The sequence below is a fragment of the Ursus americanus genome, chromosome 31 (assembly GCF_024610735.1).
Source record: "Ursus americanus isolate L20-20 chromosome 31, mUrsAme1.1.p, whole genome shotgun sequence".
Taxonomy (NCBI): Eukaryota; Metazoa; Chordata; class Mammalia; order Carnivora; family Ursidae; genus Ursus; species Ursus americanus.
In genome coordinates, this window is record NC_142157.1 from 18,843,775 (window position 1) to 18,862,403 (window position 18,629).

The window sequence follows — 18,629 nt, forward strand, 5'->3', positions numbered from 1 at the left end:
GCTTAACCAACTGAGCCACCCAGGTCTTCCGACCCCAATAGTGAGAGAACCTGAGGAGGGAAGTGCGCAACTTACTTGCAAATCGTAGGTAGCTTTCTGTGAGCTGACTGCTAATAAAAAAAAAAAAAATCCACGCACTTTAGTTTTAAGTTAGTAATAACGACAATTAGTTGATTCAGGCCTTTTGCTCTCTGAGTCTTCAGGGAGCCTTCCCTGAAAAAGACTGGTGAGAGGGCTGCTGTCCCCTTTCCTGAAGCATCTACTAAGAGACTCTGACCTTCTTGGCCGTGGGCCCACGTGTGCAGGCGGACTGTTGATTCTGGGCGGTTTTTCGCAGATCCTGAAGACCACCACTAAAAGTCTTTCGAGGAATTCCTTCATGAGAGAATATTTCACTCTGTACAGACAGCTGAGCGACCCGACGTACACACAGCTAGTACACTCTCAAATGGTTATAAAACAGGCACACCCCACCTTAAAGGAATAGGTTTTAATTAGTTTAAAGCAGGAGGACGCAAAGAAAAATCTGAGAAGGGGGGTCGGTCTGAGGAAAGGATGTGGCTGTTTTACTGTGCAATTTGGCTTAGAACTAGCTCTGGTGGTTGTTTTTCCGAAGTATCGCCTCCGGCTATTCCGGAAAAGATAATGTGGAATGAAGACAATCATTCATATCATTATGTTTTATTGAGCAAAAATATTTCTAACTAAAGTATTAATGGGATACTAAAGGACTGCATCTTAAACTTTAATGGGGGAGCGGAGCATGTGTGCCTTGAATGAACCGCTGTATTCGATGCTTCTTATATTTCTTTGTTTGCTCTAAGAATTTTCCATTCCACTCACCTTACACACGAGAAGCCGACTTCTCCGTTTCTTTCAAGTGCATAGCTCTTTTTGCCAAAAATGAAGTATATGATTCTGAATTCCGTGTGAAAAAAATAGAAAATCGAAAGAATTAAAATCTGAATTTTGTTGAAAAGATGTCTACCTTTATTAAAATGCGTATTTCATTTTTTTAAGAAAGAAAATACAACTAATAAAATATAAATGGATCTTTCTCTAGGGAAGCAGTTGAAAATGCTCAAAATTTATTTCTGCAGTTAATTCCTTACCCCAAATTATGGTTACACACTCGGCTATAGAGGCTTTGCATTTCGATCAACGAGGATTTACTTTTCTTTAGAGAATAGCTGACACACTTCACTGCCCCAATAACCTTCCCATGACATTCTCCCACACAAAATATTGTAGATTAAAAAAAAAAAAGCTTCGACTGACGGAAGCCTACCTGTAGCTCATTCAGAATTGAAAATGGGAAGATTAACATGTCCCTTCTTCATGGGAACGGGGGAAAAGGCAAAACCAGAAATTTGTGTGACCACCTAAGGTCCCTTTCTTATTTGCAATTCCATTTCTCTATATAGAACGGGAATAATTTCCTCATATGGTTTTTAAAACAATCCATTGTAAAATATAAGTAGTATATATTTTTTTCTCTGTTTGTACTGGTAAGCCTGGATAAAGAGGGTGAAGACGACTTCTAGTTTTTGTGTCTGAGCAGAGTTTGCAAGACAATATAGGGAATATTGAAGGGCACCCAGAAATGTGTTAGCCTGACCTGTGAGCACAGATGGGAGTGCCCAGAGCTGGGGCAGAGCCTGGCTCACCGCTCACCAAACTCATTTCTTGTTCTTGGGGAAAATACGAACCAGCCAAGCCAATATGGTGGTTGCGACCCACATGTGGCTATTTGAATTTAAATTACTTACAATCAAATAAAATTTACAAATCAATCTCTTAGTTGTATAAGCCAGATTTCAAGGGCTCCGTAGCCACAGGAGGCAGATGTCTACCATTCTGCACGGTGCAGAAACAGAATACGTGTATCCTTACGGGAACTCCTGGGCAATCCTGAGCTAGACTCCGTTTCTGTCTCCTTTCTTGTTACTGAGCTCTAGTCGATGAAATGCGAGAAGTGACGTGTCCTGAGCCTTCAAAACTCCTAATCAATTAATTTCCCCTCTATGGCAAATTTGGAGTCGTGAGTTGCAAACATAAGAGTCACAATTAGTGAAAGCCTTACTGAGCGACAAAGGCCAGTAAGACATCACACGGGAACTTGACTCAGTGTTCAGTGACATCAGATGTCTTTCCACTTTCTAAGCAGGTGTCATCAAGTTGCCAGAAGCACGGGGTCAGAGGCACAGTGAACAAAAAATTCAGGAATGTTACCTCGAGGAGGAAATTGGGGAATGCTTCTACCCAAAAAGAGATGAAAAAAAATCTAGTAAATTTTTAGAAAACTGTATTGCCAAGAAATGAGAAGTCTGGGCTAGGCGTTGAGTTTGGAACGCCCCTGAAATCTCAAACTTGCACCAGCAGAAAATTCTGCGCCCTCTTTTGGGGCCTGCTTCCAAATCCCAATTTCCACTGTGGCACGGGTGGATAAAGGACCCAGGGGATCCTGCGAGACGGAGGCCAGAGCCACAGAATTGGATGAATGCATTCCTTTCAGAAAATAGGAATGGGAGTCCAGTCAAGAAACTTCTCCTACCACTACAGGGCCAACTCACACTGGCCGGCAGGATTCCAACTCTTCGCTATGCACCCGTGACTGCTCCCAGTTTTTCCCTTGACAAATGGGAGTGTTTGTCACTGACCTCCTGGCCTAAAGGCGCTACTGAGTGTTGAACTTGTGCTGGAGAGCAGGGGGAAGTGGAGGCAGAGAGCTTGCCATTTAGGTCAGAGGCCACCAGGTGACAGAGGTTCACTTGCTGAGCTGATTGAAAGGACTAAGCGTTATCTGCACATCCTGGACTTGAAGCTGGACTGACTAATTGGATGGGATTTGAATTGTCTCCCTTCAAAATTCTGGCCCTTTAGTCCAGTGTCCTCATTTTTATCAATGGGGAGAACAGCGCACTTAGAGGATGGGTGTAAGACCACACGCCGGACTCAAAAATAGAGCCCAGGTTCCTGGACACAGAGTCCACTTCTGTGTGTTGACTTGTGCTAAACGTACCAACAAAAAAGTCCAGTATGCATGTATAGTATTGGCACTAAAGAAAGTAACTTACAAAATAATGTAATATTTTCTAAAAGCATTCATTTAAAATGATAAAATATTTCCGGGAGCCTGGGTGGCTCAGTGGGTTAAGCACCCGACTCTTGATTTCAGCTCAGGTCATGATCTCTGGGTTGTGAGATGGAGCCCAGCACTGGGCTCTGCGCTGGGTGTGGAACCTGGTTAATATTCTCTCTCTCCCTCTCCCATTGCCTCTTCCCCACCAAATAAATAAAATAAATAAAATAAAATAAAATAAAATAAAATAATAAAATATTTCCATGTTAAGGTAAATTAATTGCAAGCATATGTAGAATATTTAATGTCATTACAAAGTATAATCATTGATCATTTTAAAACCACATAGAAGTGATTTAAGCAACTTTTAATAACTGTATTCTATACTCTCATGATAAATTCTTCAGATGGTCCTCTTACAAGAAATCCTTCCCATCATGTAACTAAATCATCTTAATACTTGTGTTCTATATTTTCTCTCTTCTCTGACAACTTTCCTGGTCCACAGTTAGGATCTGCAATTGGAGATACTGTTGGTAAATTCATCAGACTCTACTGCTGTTCTGTTCTGAGATACAGAAGATAAGAAATTACTATATCAATTGACATTTTAGACAAAGATTCTTAGAGTCGGAAGTCAGGTAGGAATCATGCAGTCCATCATCCCACATGCTTGACCGATAAAGTGGACAGCCGCCAATACTGCCTGCCGCCTACATAACCAGGGATCAAGAAATGTTTGCTGAAAAGTAGGACTGAAGCTGCTTTTCACTCCGCATCATCTAACCCGTTCATGAAAATGTGGCAGGAATCTGACTCCTACACTGACACTCTTTTCCCTTTATCATGACCATATACCACCCATTTGATGTGTTTGATCCATTAACTACAACAATGATATTAAACCTATTTTTATTTGGAAAAGCCAGTCCGTTACTGCTGCTGGGCCTGTATCCCTTTGAAGAATCCTTCTCGCAGAGTGTTCTGGCCCCTAGAATGTATAATTGCAATTTTGAGTATTGTCTTCTTTCATTGGCGCCTCCTCTGTTTTGTTGTCGTTTCGGAAAAAATATTAGTGCGGCTTCATAACGTAGAAAATCAGAATTGGATTTGTTACCCTCTTAACCCAGTTTTGCGTATTTCACCCCATTCTTTCATGCTTGTCAATGATTTTGTCTCTACTCTACCCACCACGGACGATCTGAACCCAGGACAGAAAAGTCAGGCCCCATGGACCCTGAGAACCTGCCCTGAGAAATGGGTTCTTGTTTCTTTTTCTGGTGGATGGATTCTTCTTGGTAAATAGCTCCTAGTTTATATTAGTAGTTTTTGTCGTGATAATACTTTATGATAATTTTTATATGTTATCCCTTGAAATGTATTGTCCGAATTTATTATTATGACTTCTTAAGTTCTCCCTCTGGAAGAAAATGAATCTTCTTTACGTTTTATAATTTCTCGTGTGTGTTTCTAAGTAGCCTTTACTTCCTATTGTCTTTCTTTATTAGAGCTTGTATTGTTCTCTCTCACCTAAACTGAATCCATTTTGTTTTATTCTCTATGTTCTAGAATATTAGTGTCATATAATCATGGAATTCTGAAGCTAAGAGGGGCCTTACAGAGTTCAGAATATGAACCTCTCTACCACCAACTATTCTTTTTATTATTTTCCTTTCTCCTTTGGGTTCCATATTTTGAAAGATTCTTGTCTAAAGACAATCCATTTGTTTTAGTAATCTTTGAATTGTTTTTCCATCTTTTACTACCAATGACATTTATATTGCTACTCAGAACTTCTCATCAGCACAAGACAACCAGCGTCACTGCACCAAGGTGATAAAATTCTCGCCAATAAGGAAAAAAAAAGAGGAAACCAACCAAACAATAAAACTTAATGTTTCCATAAGCCCCCACAGTGTTATCTTGAGTGAGTGCAGGTTTTCCATTAGGCTATCTGAAATGTTGAAACTAGCTCACAGAATACTTCTTTAGATAACCCTTCAAAATCAGGAAACTTTAGGCTGTGATTTGCAGGTTTAATCCAATCCTTTTATTCAAGTAAGCAAACTGAGACAAAAATCACCCTCCCAGTAAGGGATGGGCCACGTCCCAGTTTTATTTTTATTCTAAATTTATGTCGTTTCCACTATTGCACACTTCCTGTCTTCACGAAGGTTTTGAGTAAGGCCCTACCATATTCATATGGGTGCTGCTAGGTCCTTGAAAGTCAATATTCGATGTATGCAAATTCTGCAAACCCTAGGATACCAGATGTCAGAGTAACTGTGGTTTAGGATGGTACCAAGTCAGAACACAAAACTCTTGGCTAGGCAATCTCAAAGCACCAGATGACTTTTAGACTCTCTAGAAATATCCTTAAAACGTGTGACTAAGTCTAACTCTGTAACTTAGACTGATTTGAGCATTTTCTGAATCTGGCCCAGTTCCATACAATACAATACAATATTCTGAAATGGGATGTATGGTAGGTCCCAGGGGGCCTTTACATTGAGCTTCTATCCATTTGTTTTAATAAATTCTTATTCAGGTATCTGTTACCATCCTGATATACTCACTCATTTAATTCTCTCAACAACCTCATGAGGCAAGTAAGATTATTATTTCTACTCTTAGATGGGGAAACTGAGTCCAAGAGTAGTTAAGAGTATTGTTGGAAATAATGCAGCTACCTAGTGGCATTTAGTAACGAACCCAGGTAGTCTGGCCAGAGTTCAGAGTCTTCACCAGCATACCACAGTGCCTGGATTCTTGCAGACTAACTACTCTGGTTAAGAGAGCAAGGACAAGAAGGAGACCCAAGAACTGGCTTCATCTTTGAGTTCAGGCCTTGGGGATGACAGAGTTGACAGCCTGGGCAATTGCACTCATGCTTCCTGCTACTTGTTGCTTGGCGCCAATGCAATGAAAATGTTATCCAAAGGGCAATTCTAGAATCCTCATCAAGGATCTGAAACCGTTGGAGGCACATGGGCACATCAGTATGGTACATATTTGATGATTACTGCATTATTTCACTGTTTTAAGGGATTGTGATGAGTTGAGGGAGTTGTGCATACATTAGCCATGGAGGAGAGCGCCACTCCCCCCTCCCCCCGCCAGCAAGGTGTAATTATTATTCATCCATCTTTATTCTTGCTTGTCAATCACTATTCATGGGAAACCGTTTTAAAGTGTTGATTCATCACTTTTCCTCTTCAAAATTACAAATTATAAAGAACACAGGGTAATATTTTTCCCCCTTCAACAAGAAATAACAGAAAAGTGACGTTAGCATCCAAATCATTCCAGCACCAGAGTAGATGCAATCACCAAACGACGAAACACAGAATTCATCTTCCATGAACTAGCGGGACCGCTGTGCTTTTGGTAAAATAATCCATATTAAAAAGAGGAGAGTTCAAACTGGAATAAACTGCTGAGGATGGACGTGTTGACCTCACTTTGGATTTTATTATTTGCAGAGAATTTTTATTTGCTTCTGCTTTCCCCAGGCGCCTGCACGTTATAGGAAAGCAAAATATATTATTGATGCTTTGGTCAAGAAAGAAATGTATCCGTCTAAGAGGGTTCCTTTAAGTTAGAGTTTGTGACTCCCCCTTTCAGCAGTCCCCAGGGGCTGTACATACATTGGCTCGAGACTCTTCCAGCCGCCCAATCTTTAATAAAACAACTGGTGGACAATTATTTCATTTACCCCCCACCGCTCTGTGACATTGATTCCTGTGGTATACAGGCTCAAATGCGCCAAATTGGAGGAGATAATGGCGGTGCATAATGTGGTCACAGGGAAGTATATTGTTCTTTCTGTAAAGTGTATTGGGGATGACAGCTTCCTTTCGTCAGGATGTCTGTTAAACTGTAGAACTAGTCAGGATAAAGGAGAGGCTCGTTCCCTTGGGCCTGTGTTTCTAGGAAGAAGAAAAAGAAATAATTGGGAAACAGGATGTGGAAATGTTCTCTTCTTTCTCTGCTGTATGTCTTTTAGGATCTGTTTGTACAGATCAATCGCCTTCTGAAATATTATATAAGCGATTCTTACAGCTGTCAGTTAATCTCTTTAAATACCAAAGGCAATGTACCTTAAATTGAATTACAGTTGAGGGACCTATAAGCAGAATAGTCTCCATTTTTTCCTGTTTGGGATCATCATAATTCCATCCTGAGTTCAGTCAATTTAGAGGATAAATTATATCCCTGAAAATTCCAAAAGGGCCCAAATGAACCCATTTGGTCATTATCATCTTGCAGCATCTACCAAGAAACACACATACATCTCCAGTGGCAAACATGCCCCAATGGTATGAAATGAGCGACTACTAACTACCTGAATGAGGTGCTTCACTTAGGCAATTTGGAGATTTTTGCATAATAAATGAATAATAATAATTATAATCAGGTTTTTTCTTTGAATCATAGCTTACCAGGTTAATGAGTAAAAATTTACTCTAGCCTGCAAGCTGTACAAAATTGTGCACAAATTATGCAAGTCTCTGAACATTTTCATCCATTTTACCATATACACAATTACTTAAAATTGCCTTAATCTTAGTTCTCTATTATCTTGGGAGATATTTAACTCCCAAAGCTCTTTCCTTGGTTGGAAAATGCAAGTACTTCTCATTAAAAGGCAAAATAATTATATTTTTCTTTGATAGTATAATTTCGTTTTGATGAATGAACACTTCAGTCATTATCTGGGCCAAGGTTAGTGTAAGAAAAGATACCACAGGAAATTATTCTTTCTGGAACCCTGCTCGCCAAGGCTCACTGGCAGCTTCCTCTGCTCTTTCTGATACGTCACTTTGGATCTTAATGGAAAATAGGAAATAAAGAGAAGAAAGGAAAGTTGCCAGATTCCAAAATGATGATGATGACGACAGTGAGGTCTGGACTTACTTTAGTTCTCATGGTTTAACTAGGGGAATGAATTCAAAATTCACTTTGCCACATTATGGACTAGAAACACATTTAGGTAGTTGGGGATATCACTATGGGGTCAAGAAATAATGAGAAGAATGGTTTCAAATTCTGTGTGTATCAGAATCACTAGGGGAGCAGTTTGAGTTGGGAGAGTTTGGGTTCATTTTAAGAGACCCATCCCACAGTCACTTGAGCAATAAGGAGCACTGTGGTGTCTAATGGTCTCTAAGGCACAGTGGGCCTTTCACATCCGGAATGGAAAGATCTGTGTGTGTTTCTCTGGTCCTCTGCAAGCTATTTCCTTTCTTTGTTCACGTGGCGATCTCTACTTCTTAGACCCCACGACCACCTCACTCCCATTCTGCAGACTTTCCTAGATCTCTCCCAGTCTTTTCTGTGAGCACCTGGTCAGGGAAAAAAGCCTGCAGGAGAGAGTGGACTCTTTTCTATCTGTGGCCTCCTTCCCTTGGGGCCTCCCCCTCTGTCAGTGCACACAGCCACTTCCGCCCACTTGTCCATCACCCCAGCTGAACTCTGCTCACTGCTGACCCCTTGCATCTTGTTCATTACATCTAATATCCATTGGAAACAAAGCTATGCTGATCTGGAAGAAGAAACATTCTTAAGGATCCTATGCCAGGGTCACCCAGAGAATTTGCTTTGTGAAAAAGCAATGGAAGTATATCATCGGGTCTGATGAGGGCTACTTTACTCTTTCAGAGCTCTCTGGTACAAAACATTGTGATGTACATAGAGGAATGCAATGTTTGCTCTTTGTGTTAGGCTAAGAATCACAATCTTTTGATGGGAGGAGTTCACAGAAGTTATAATTCACAAACCTTGGCAGTGCAATTACCGTGTTTCTTTTTTTTAACACTGCTTCTTTGAGCACAAAGAAAAACTTAAGAGAAGTGCTCTGGTCAATGAGCATTTTCTCTGGTAATAGGTGTAAAAATAAATTTATCCTTGGCCATCGGTATTGTTCCTGATTTCACAGCAACAAATTTTCAATGTAGACATATGAGATGTGTATAAATCATGAAGCAGAGAAGTTCATTTCGTTAGTGTAATCGAAAGAGGTCCTACCATCATTTTCGTTGGGTGTAAAATTCAGTTATTGGTGGGGTGACCATACATCCAAGCTTCTCTGGCACAGCTCTGGTTTATGCCTATAGTCCTGCTCTGATGCTGAATAGCTCCTCAACCATTCACTCTCAAAAGTGTTCCAGATTGAACGATGAATTATGCGACTGTTGGAGTTACAGACGAAGCTCCAACTGTAACTGTAACTCACCAGCACGCTCGTCTTAATTTTTAATGACAGCCCATTCAGCTCTCCTGGCCTATGCCTCCCATCCATGAGAGTCTGTATAACCTTTCATTAGACAAGCCTTTTTCCAGTAAAAGAAATTAGAAGTGACTCTAACTAATTGAAGGAAAGGATATATTTTTCTGGCATAAATGATCTTTACCATTCGTGTACCAGGAATGGGAAATCACTCAACTCAACCAGATTTGAAAAAGGGATCTCCAATTGGATTTTTAACACTTCAGGCATTCCGTAATAGGTGGGTACCCAGAACTGTTGAGGTCAGTTGTATTCTTCTGGCTAGTAATTTAGGGTATACATCAAGAAGCACTCAAAGAAAGACAGACAGTATGATGTATTATCAGTGGGCAGGGAGTAAACCATCTCTCTGAAGATTTCAAAGTAAAGGGTGAAGAGCTATTTTCAGCAATCTTTTGAACCATTTGGGAAGGACAATATAAGAAAATTCTTTGAAGCTTTCTTTCAACCTTATAATTATATGTCACGTACTTTCAATGTGGATCAATGTTGAAGAAGTCTCTCTGACAGTGATTGATGGTTTTCTCCTGAGAGACCTCCTGGACAGAAAATATGGAACCTTCCTCGGAACTCCTTGTGCTTTAGCACCTCTCCGAAAGATCTTCCTTTGGGTTATCAGAAATCTCTGTGTGTTTAGGTCAGTTTTGTGATTTACACCTGACAGCAGTAATCAAAAATCTTTCATTGCCTTTCTGATTGAGATCTTTTATATTTTGAAGTCAATTATTATTCATGCCTTAGCCTTCTCTTTTCAAGACTAACCTACAAAATCCCTTTGTTTTCTCCTACCATTTTTTTCTGGTAAGAACAGAAGTTCCTGAGGCACTGTTTTCTCTTGAGGAGTCACTGCTGAAGCTGAACACAATATTAGAATTACTAATTAAAGATGTTTCCCAAGTGTTTCAGTTCATTGAAGATGCTCAATGCTTACAATTCATTTTTGAATGAATGAATGCTAAGACTTCATAAGTGTCCATCTTAAGGTAAAACACTGTATGATTATGTACTGTAATTCACATCTTAGTAAAATTTTGACTTCCTTTTTCAGTGACTATGGTGCTGGCTCATAGTTGTTAGCTCATGGTTAAATTAGACCACATTAAACTTCCCCCATTTGTTCTTTCTTTCTGAATTTAAAGTTTGCCAATTTCAAGAAAAACATAAGCTTATTCTGACATCATCACTCTAATGAGTAAATTATGTTTCAGCGCACTAAATGTAATTAACCTATGTTGTAAGTTTAATAGCCTCAATTTATACCATAGCTCTCATGTATTCAGTCTACAAATGACTCAAAGGAGAAGCAAGTATCTGTTGAGTGAATCAATGGATTAAAGAAATATCTAACAATATTTGGAGTTGCTCCATGGAGAGAAATTATAAATGGGATGTGGAACCAAATAAAAATGGCTTTCTCCAGATTCCACATCATTCTAGAAGAACACCCATACTCTGTAGACTTTTCACTTCAGAAGGGTAGAAAGGAGGGGTGGGGGAGGGGAAATGAATGACAGCTGCTATTGTTTTCATGCCTACTGTCTACATAAGCCTCTGAATTCTCACAATGCCTCCCTTAGCTAAGTGTTACTGCTCTCATTTTACAGGTGAGCAAACAGAGGTTTTCAGAATTAGACCCCCAAGCAAGTAGGATTCTGTATGAAGCTTAAGTTCTCTGGCTCTGCCTTGCCGAGAGAGCCCACAGTTGTTATAAAAGCAGACGCACTTTGCTTCATGGCTTGGACAGGTTTGAACTATGGACAAGAGCCCCGGGGCCAATAGTGCACTGACGTAACAAAGGCTTGAAGGATGCGCTAGGCTTGGTTAAGGGAGCAAGGGCAGGAATCAAGGTAGAAATAGAGTTTTTTTGTTTTGACACATAGACATTTCTCAATTTCCCACACAGATGGAAGCCATCGATGGTACATGAATTCCAAACAATACATTATCATGGTGCATAAATAATATGGGTTTCATTTAGGACTTTTTGCTGTAATAATTGAATATAGATTTTTTTCCTAGTATAATAGAAAGTGTGACTACTCCGAATATGGTGAAGGCGGCTTATAAACAAGTGACTCAGAAAAAGCCACCCATACAATTCCACCTGCCAGAGTCTTTTCTCTAGGTCCCATGTGTAGGGGGAAGAATGCATCAGTCTGACTTGGTAGAGTAACCTTGAGTCTAAATTCATATATTTTCGTCTATATTTGTTAGCTGTGTGTTCTGCGATTTGGGATAAAGGTGGGGAAATTTTAGATGATTTCTTGCTGAGCAGCAAAAAGTGTGGGGAAGTAAAAATACACAACAAAAAAGAATGTATTGACTAAATAGATGATGATCATGTCAGTAGAACTTGGAAAAGAAGCTCACCAAATACAGTACTCCCTGAGTTGAGAAAAACAGTACAAGGCAAAAATCCTTTTGGACAGATGATCATTGTCCTCCAAAAACTTAAATAAAAATTAGACAGCAGTTTAGATCAGCCCATAAATGAGTGCTAAAGAGAGAGGAGGAAGGGCTGTAAATGCAAGAGGATGGATCCAGAAGTAGACTAGTTCACCGGGAGATGAAATCTCTCCAGATGCTCGCCACTGGGGAGGGATACTTGGGCTGCACCTTACTCATGTGTAAAGATCAGGGCTGCTAATTAGAGGCCAAGGATCCAATCTAGCCTGTAGGCTTGTTTTCTTTGGCTCATCCAGCTTTGAAACATTTTTAATTTAGTTGTAAATATTAAAAATTGGGAGATTTTACAGCGAATTTCCAGAGTTCTGGCTTCTCTTGAAAAGTTGTAAGACCTGCTCACTCTAGGTCTTCAATTTCTCATGGGCTAGAGCTGTGGCATTTGAGTTTGTCACCTTGGCGTGGAAACAAGGGAGAAGCAGGCAGAATGACAGGCAGAAAGGCAATTAGCCAGGGGCCTTCAGACTAATCTAAGACAGAGGGTTTCTAGGGAGAAACCTTTGAAAAGACAGCTTGGAACCAAACTGAGGACATATTGAAGGTCGGGATAAGCAATTTGGATTTTATCTGATAGGTTCTTTCTACCACACTTCCAAAGAACATTTTTATTTTGTGAATTGTACTGAGGTGTTCTGAGGTTAAACCAAATAATGTTAGACTTTCAATTTGTTAAAAATCGAATTAACGAGTAGAGATCCCCCCCCAAGTTTTTGCAATTTTTCCATCCAAAGTATTTCCTTTAAACATTTGGCACCCACTGCTCTGGTCCTCTGCTAGCAAACATTTGTCAATGTCAACATATGAAAAGAGAGCAAAGGATTATTTACCCCAAATGTTGAGTTAGCTCATTGGGTTTAGTGCAGTAGCTTTATCTTTCTTGAGAACTTGTCCTCATAGTTTATATTTTGTATTACATAGTCACATAGACTGCTACAGTCATTACGCAAGTTTGAGTGATGATTTCATGGTTTTTGGTAAAGAGTACGTTATTTCACTGGGGGAGAGGGAAGGAATTAAGATTTTGAGCCCATACCAAATGCCAAGTGCTATGCTAAATACTTAAGCCGTAATTTCACATTTTATCCTCTCAATACATGCTGCAGATTAGGGGACGATGGCTCAGAGAGGACATGTGTCCTGCCCCAGGGGACATAGCTACTAAGCGGAGTGGCAGAATTTAACCCCACATCCATCTGGGGCCAAGTCCTTATTGTTTTCATTTATGACATTCCTGGAGCAGCGTGACTCCCAGATACTCTTCCACTTTAATAAGTTTGAGAATCATGACTGCAGGCAATTGGGAGTCATTGACTATTCTGTTCTTTTTTATTAGAGTTTTTAATAAGCTGGCGTCCTGTATTTTAAAAGGGTGGATTTGGTATTGCAGTGGAGGATTTTAATAGAGGAGAGCAGCTGAAGCAAGTATACTGACACAGTGAGGTAAATGGGGACCAAAGGCAATGCAATGCATTTAAGACTTCTCTCCCTATCTAGGGCTGATATTTGCCTAGAAATGAATAAATACATAAGGAAAATGGGGGAACACTTTGATATATTCCATGCACAACAAATCCAAAGTTAGTAACTCAGTATGAAATTGGAATAAAAACATTCCCTGGCATCTTTTGGCACCCCCATAAATTGATGCCTAGGGGATATGTCTACTTCTCGAAACCTCTGAGCAGACAGGCCAGTTAGGAGGTGATTATGATGTATTAAACTATGGAATAATGATCTGGCCTAGGACCCTAGCAGTAATTACAAAATATAAGTAAAAGGATGGGAGTGGCTAAGGTGAAGAATGAACCCTCAAATAAGTCCAGGTTCTAGTCTTTGGACCCTGTGACTGTTATATGACACAAGGGACTTTACAGATGTAATTAAATTGAGAGTCTTGAGGTGAAGGAGAGTATCCCAGATTATCCAGGTGGGCCCAGTGTAATCACAATGCTCCCTATATGAGGGAGACGGGAAGGGTCAGAGGAGAAGGTAATGTGACAGTGGAAGCAGAGATTGGAATATGGAGGAATGGGCTACAAACCAAGGAATACAGACAGCCACAAGAAGCCAAAAAAAGACACAAAAATGGACTCTCCCCACAGAGTCTCCAGGAAGAATCAGCCCTCCTGACACCTTTGCGTTAGCCCAGGGAAACTTGGGTTCAAAGCCTGCTCTTCCAGAGGCTAGTGCTGGAACCTCAAAAAGGTTACCTAATAATGTCTCTGGGTCTCTGTTTCCTTATCTAAGAAATTGAATGGCAACCAGAGTAGTTCTATATTATAGTAACTACTCTACAGAGTTATTATAGTGATTAGTGAATTAACTCATACAAAGTCTTTTGAATAGCATCCAACACATTATAAAAATCAATTAATGATAACTACTGTTATTAACAGTTAGAAAACCTGAGGCTTAGACAATTGACTGAACCAATTGACTGGACCAACTGACTGAGGACAGTGCATGTGCGCACATGCGTGCTTGCAGGGTGGGCAGGAAAGGGCGAAGGGAGAGGGAGAAAGAGAATCTTAAGCAGGCTCCAGGCCTGATCTCAAAACCCTGAGATCATGACCTGAGCTGAAATCAAGAGTTTGACGCTTAACTGACTGAGCCACCCAGGCGCTCCCTTAAACAGTTTTCAAAGGGACAGGAAAGAAGTATGAGTTTATGCTACTTTGGCCCCTCCTTTACCAGCCAGTTATAGTTAAAAATATTGGGACCAGTTGTTATTTTTATTAAAAACAATATCTACTCCTGGGTTTTGTCTGCTTTTCCCATACAGCATGAGGTATTAGCCAAGGCTAGCATTAGCAGGTCACCTAGTATGTGCAGAAAGATTTTTTCAATCTTAATAATTTTCTAATAATTAAGACTGACACTAAAGCCTTAGTTAATTTATACAGTTTTAAAATTTCAAATCGCTATGGGAATTTTAACTGAACCAGATATGTGTGAGTAAAACTAGCTTTTCTATTTGAAAAAAAAAAAAAAGTGACTTGAGTTCCCGCTCACAGAGTTCGATTATTAGCCGCTTCCTCGTTTGTAAAAATTTTCAATAGTTTGAAGCAGATATGTATTGGAGGAATCCAGAGACCATTTTAAACTCTCCTCAAATAATACAAATTAAATTATGTTTTTCTTTAACAGATCAAAGCAGCTTTTTGTATTTCCCTTCCCATCATTCCTACATACAAATACGCATATCAGCCAAAGTGGTTAACGAGCTGTTAGCTCTTGTAGACTGAGACATAATGTAGAGCCTGGGAGTTGCGATGAAAAATCATAGCTCTAAAGGTACTTATTCCCACTGTGTCTTCGATCCACTATAATTTGACCTTTTTCTTGTTATAGTAGTTTTCAAGGCCATATAGTATCAGTTTCTTTTCATTCTTTAAAGCTCTCCAGATGATTTTGACCAAGTTTAGTTTGTGATTGGCAGCTTTAAGAACACCCAAGGATTTACCACTCGAATGAGTCAAGCCCTCACCTTCTTGCCTCTAGTACCGTAATGTGAAATTGATTCGGTAGCCTCTGCCCGTATCCTTGTACACCTAATTTCTACCGGGTCGGATGCTGTTACAACCTCAGGAACCAGCCGCCCTCAAGAAGGGGAAAACCAAAATAACAGCTCTTGATTTGGAGTTTGGAGGATTTTTAGATTCCTTTATATGGGAGAAACATTTCGGGGAGTCTCGTACTATTAGGAGAATCATCAGACATCATTGAGAGCTAAAACAGTTCAGCGGGAAGGTGGAGGGCAGAGGGAGGGCAAATGTGCTTTTACTCGGGAGTTTCATTTTGCTGCCAGCGTGTGGAACTTACTGAGGATGCGCGTTTGCTCCTGCTCAGACCATTGTCTCTCACTGGCGAGGGTATTGTACGAACTCTTCATTAAGAGAAGCTGCCACCGAGGGGTTTTTATTGCTAAGGGAATGCTGCTGCTTCTTCTTCTTCTTCTTCTTCTTCTTCTTCTTCTTCTTCTTCTTAAAGATTTTATTTATTTGACAGACTTAGAGACAGCCAGCTAGAGAGGGAACACAAGCAGGGGGAGTGGGAGAGGAAGAAGCAGGCTCATAGCGGAGGAGCCTGATGTGGGGCTCGATCCCACAACGCCAGGATCACGCCCTGAGCCGAAGGCAGATGCTTAACCACTGTGCCACCCAGGAGCCCCTAAGGGAATGCTTCTTAAATGATAAGCACTGAGTTTTCAGCTGCTGATTATTGAAGGCAATGATAAGTTGAAGACTTTAATGTTTTTATTTAGTACCGTAGTAATGGAACCAGCGCTATGGAAAATATCGCCAATAACCTCCCTCTTTTCCTTAAACCCTCTCCCTCCAAAGAAAAGTCCCAAAGAACTTTGCTAACAAGTATAAAACACACTGATATTTCAGAGGAAGGGCGACGCATTACTAATATGGCTTATTGTGCACTCAGCACAATAGTTGCTAATAAAGTCAGTAATGCAACAATCTTAGGAGATGGCCTATATGAATCTCGTTTGCATTTCTTTCCCATAATCCATCTGTCTCTCCCTTCCACTTTTTCTATCTGCCTGTGTTGGGAGTGGTGGCAATTCTCCATAGCATTTACATATCTACGATAGCATTTCCTCTGGGTTACCTTTTGAAGGCTGTTGTGTAACAAGCAGCCAGAGAAGCTAGAGATAATCTCTCCCTCTGGGTTAGAGGGCAGATTTGTTTCGTGACTCGTATAATTAAGTCATGTTTCCCTGGGGAGCGAACACTGAGCCGGTTTGCTTGTGTACCCTATTTATAAGATTCGGGGTTTCCTAATCTTAGGGCTCCTTAGATGCTCTGTACGCACACAGTATACCTGAGGCTGTCTCATTGCCCCCACAAAACTTGGGGGACAAGGGGACCCAATGTGAACACGAAGCTCACACTGCCGTGACCTTCATCTCTGAAAGTGACCTTCATCTCTGACCTGGGAGTCCCACGTCTCCTGCTGGCATCTGTGAAACTGGGGGAGCCCAGCTTGTTGGCTTGAAAACAGGGTAAAATTTCATACCCTTTTCTATCTTACTCTCTTTGTTCTCATTATATGTTATTTCTCCTCCCTGATTTTAGAATGGAGGTCTCTAAAGCTTTTCCCAGAATCCCTCTGACCCAAGGTATGTGGACAATCTCTCGCTTGTGTTAATGAACTCAGTGGGATGAATCCTTTTCACAAAGTATACATATATCAAATCATCACACTTACACTTTGACTATCTTACAGTTTTATTTGTCATTTATATCTCAATAAAGCTGGAAAAACAAAAAAGGACTGGGAGACACTCCTGGGTCACTTGGAATGAAGGGCAACACCTAGAAGACAGTGGTGGTGTAAATGGAAAACCAGGCACCTAATCTTGTTAGGACCAGATGAGACCAGCTGGAAATCTCTCAACAAGCAAGGGCAGTGGGGGAACCCACCCTCCCTGTTACAGAATATCTGGTGATTATCTCTTATACACAGACTGTTGCAATGCTGTCACACACTAACAAGAATTTAGTTTAAATAAATAATTTCTTGGTCATAGGAGCAAAACAATAATATTTGTTACTCACTTTGGTGGGATGGGGACAGGGAAGGAGCTGTCATGCTGGAACCATGCTATGCATGTTATCCCTTTATCATTGGCATCACCTAGCAGCTTTAGTTAGAAATGCAGAATCTCGGCCCAAATCTATAGTTACTGACACAATCTGTGTTTGCTTTTTTTTTTTTTAAGATTTTATTTATTTATTTGAGAGAGAGAGAAAGAGAGAGCACAAGTGGGGTGAGAGGCAGAGGGAGAAGCAAACTCCCCACTGAGCAGGGAACCGGACCCAGGGCTTGATCCCAGGACTCCGAGATCATGACCTGAGCCAAAGGCAGATGCTTAACTGACTGAGCCATCCAGGTGCTACCCCCAATCTGTGTTTTAATCACGTGCATTCCCGGTGATTCACATGAAAATTAAAGTTTGAAGGCCCTGTTCTGGAAGAGTTGGTCTGGCCCGTAGTTTGACGAATCTGATGTCCGTTCCCAGGCCTCTTTTGCCTTGCTCCTGATGAAGCTAAAATGAGGATTTACTGAACCCTGAACTGGAGGATATAGAAAATTACACGATGACAAGCAATCAGGGCCCCAGACCGAAGGGAAAAAAACACACCCTTCCCAGAGAACAGACCAGAAGCAGAAAAACTGCCTGATGGTAAACTTTTGGCCCTGTGTGGTCTGTGACTCAGCTGTACCTTTAAGACTCAACTAATCCAGAAGCTCAACTGAAAGTTCAAGCCCAGTTTGGACTCTGAGGCAATTTTTGGTTTTGGTTTTTAAAACGCATACAAGCTCCTTTCTCTAAAACCCCATTCCACAGGGCTTAATGCCTCTCTGTTAGATCATGTTTTTTAGGAAACCCCACTTAACCTTAGCTCTATCAAAGTCTTCATGGTTCCTCTATCACCTGCTTATGCTCTAAAGACTGGAATGGAACAAACACCCACTTTTCCAGTCTCTTTTGAATCTTTGGGATGGCCCATTGCACAGTTCTGACCACAAGACCCAAGTACAGTTGGCTGCCTCTTTACTTGCATGTTTCTTCTGGACTAGAATGCAAGCTCCCTGGCTAGAGCGTGAGCAACCATCTTGTGACCATGAGGTGACACTCACAAAATAAATGTGAGATCAGAAGAAGCATTTAAAAGAATAACCTATCTAGCCTTTTTGTTAGGAGGAAAAGAAAATCCTATATGTTTAACCAAGTCAGCTAGAAAATCTATTCATTGGGGCTAAACGCAATTCTAA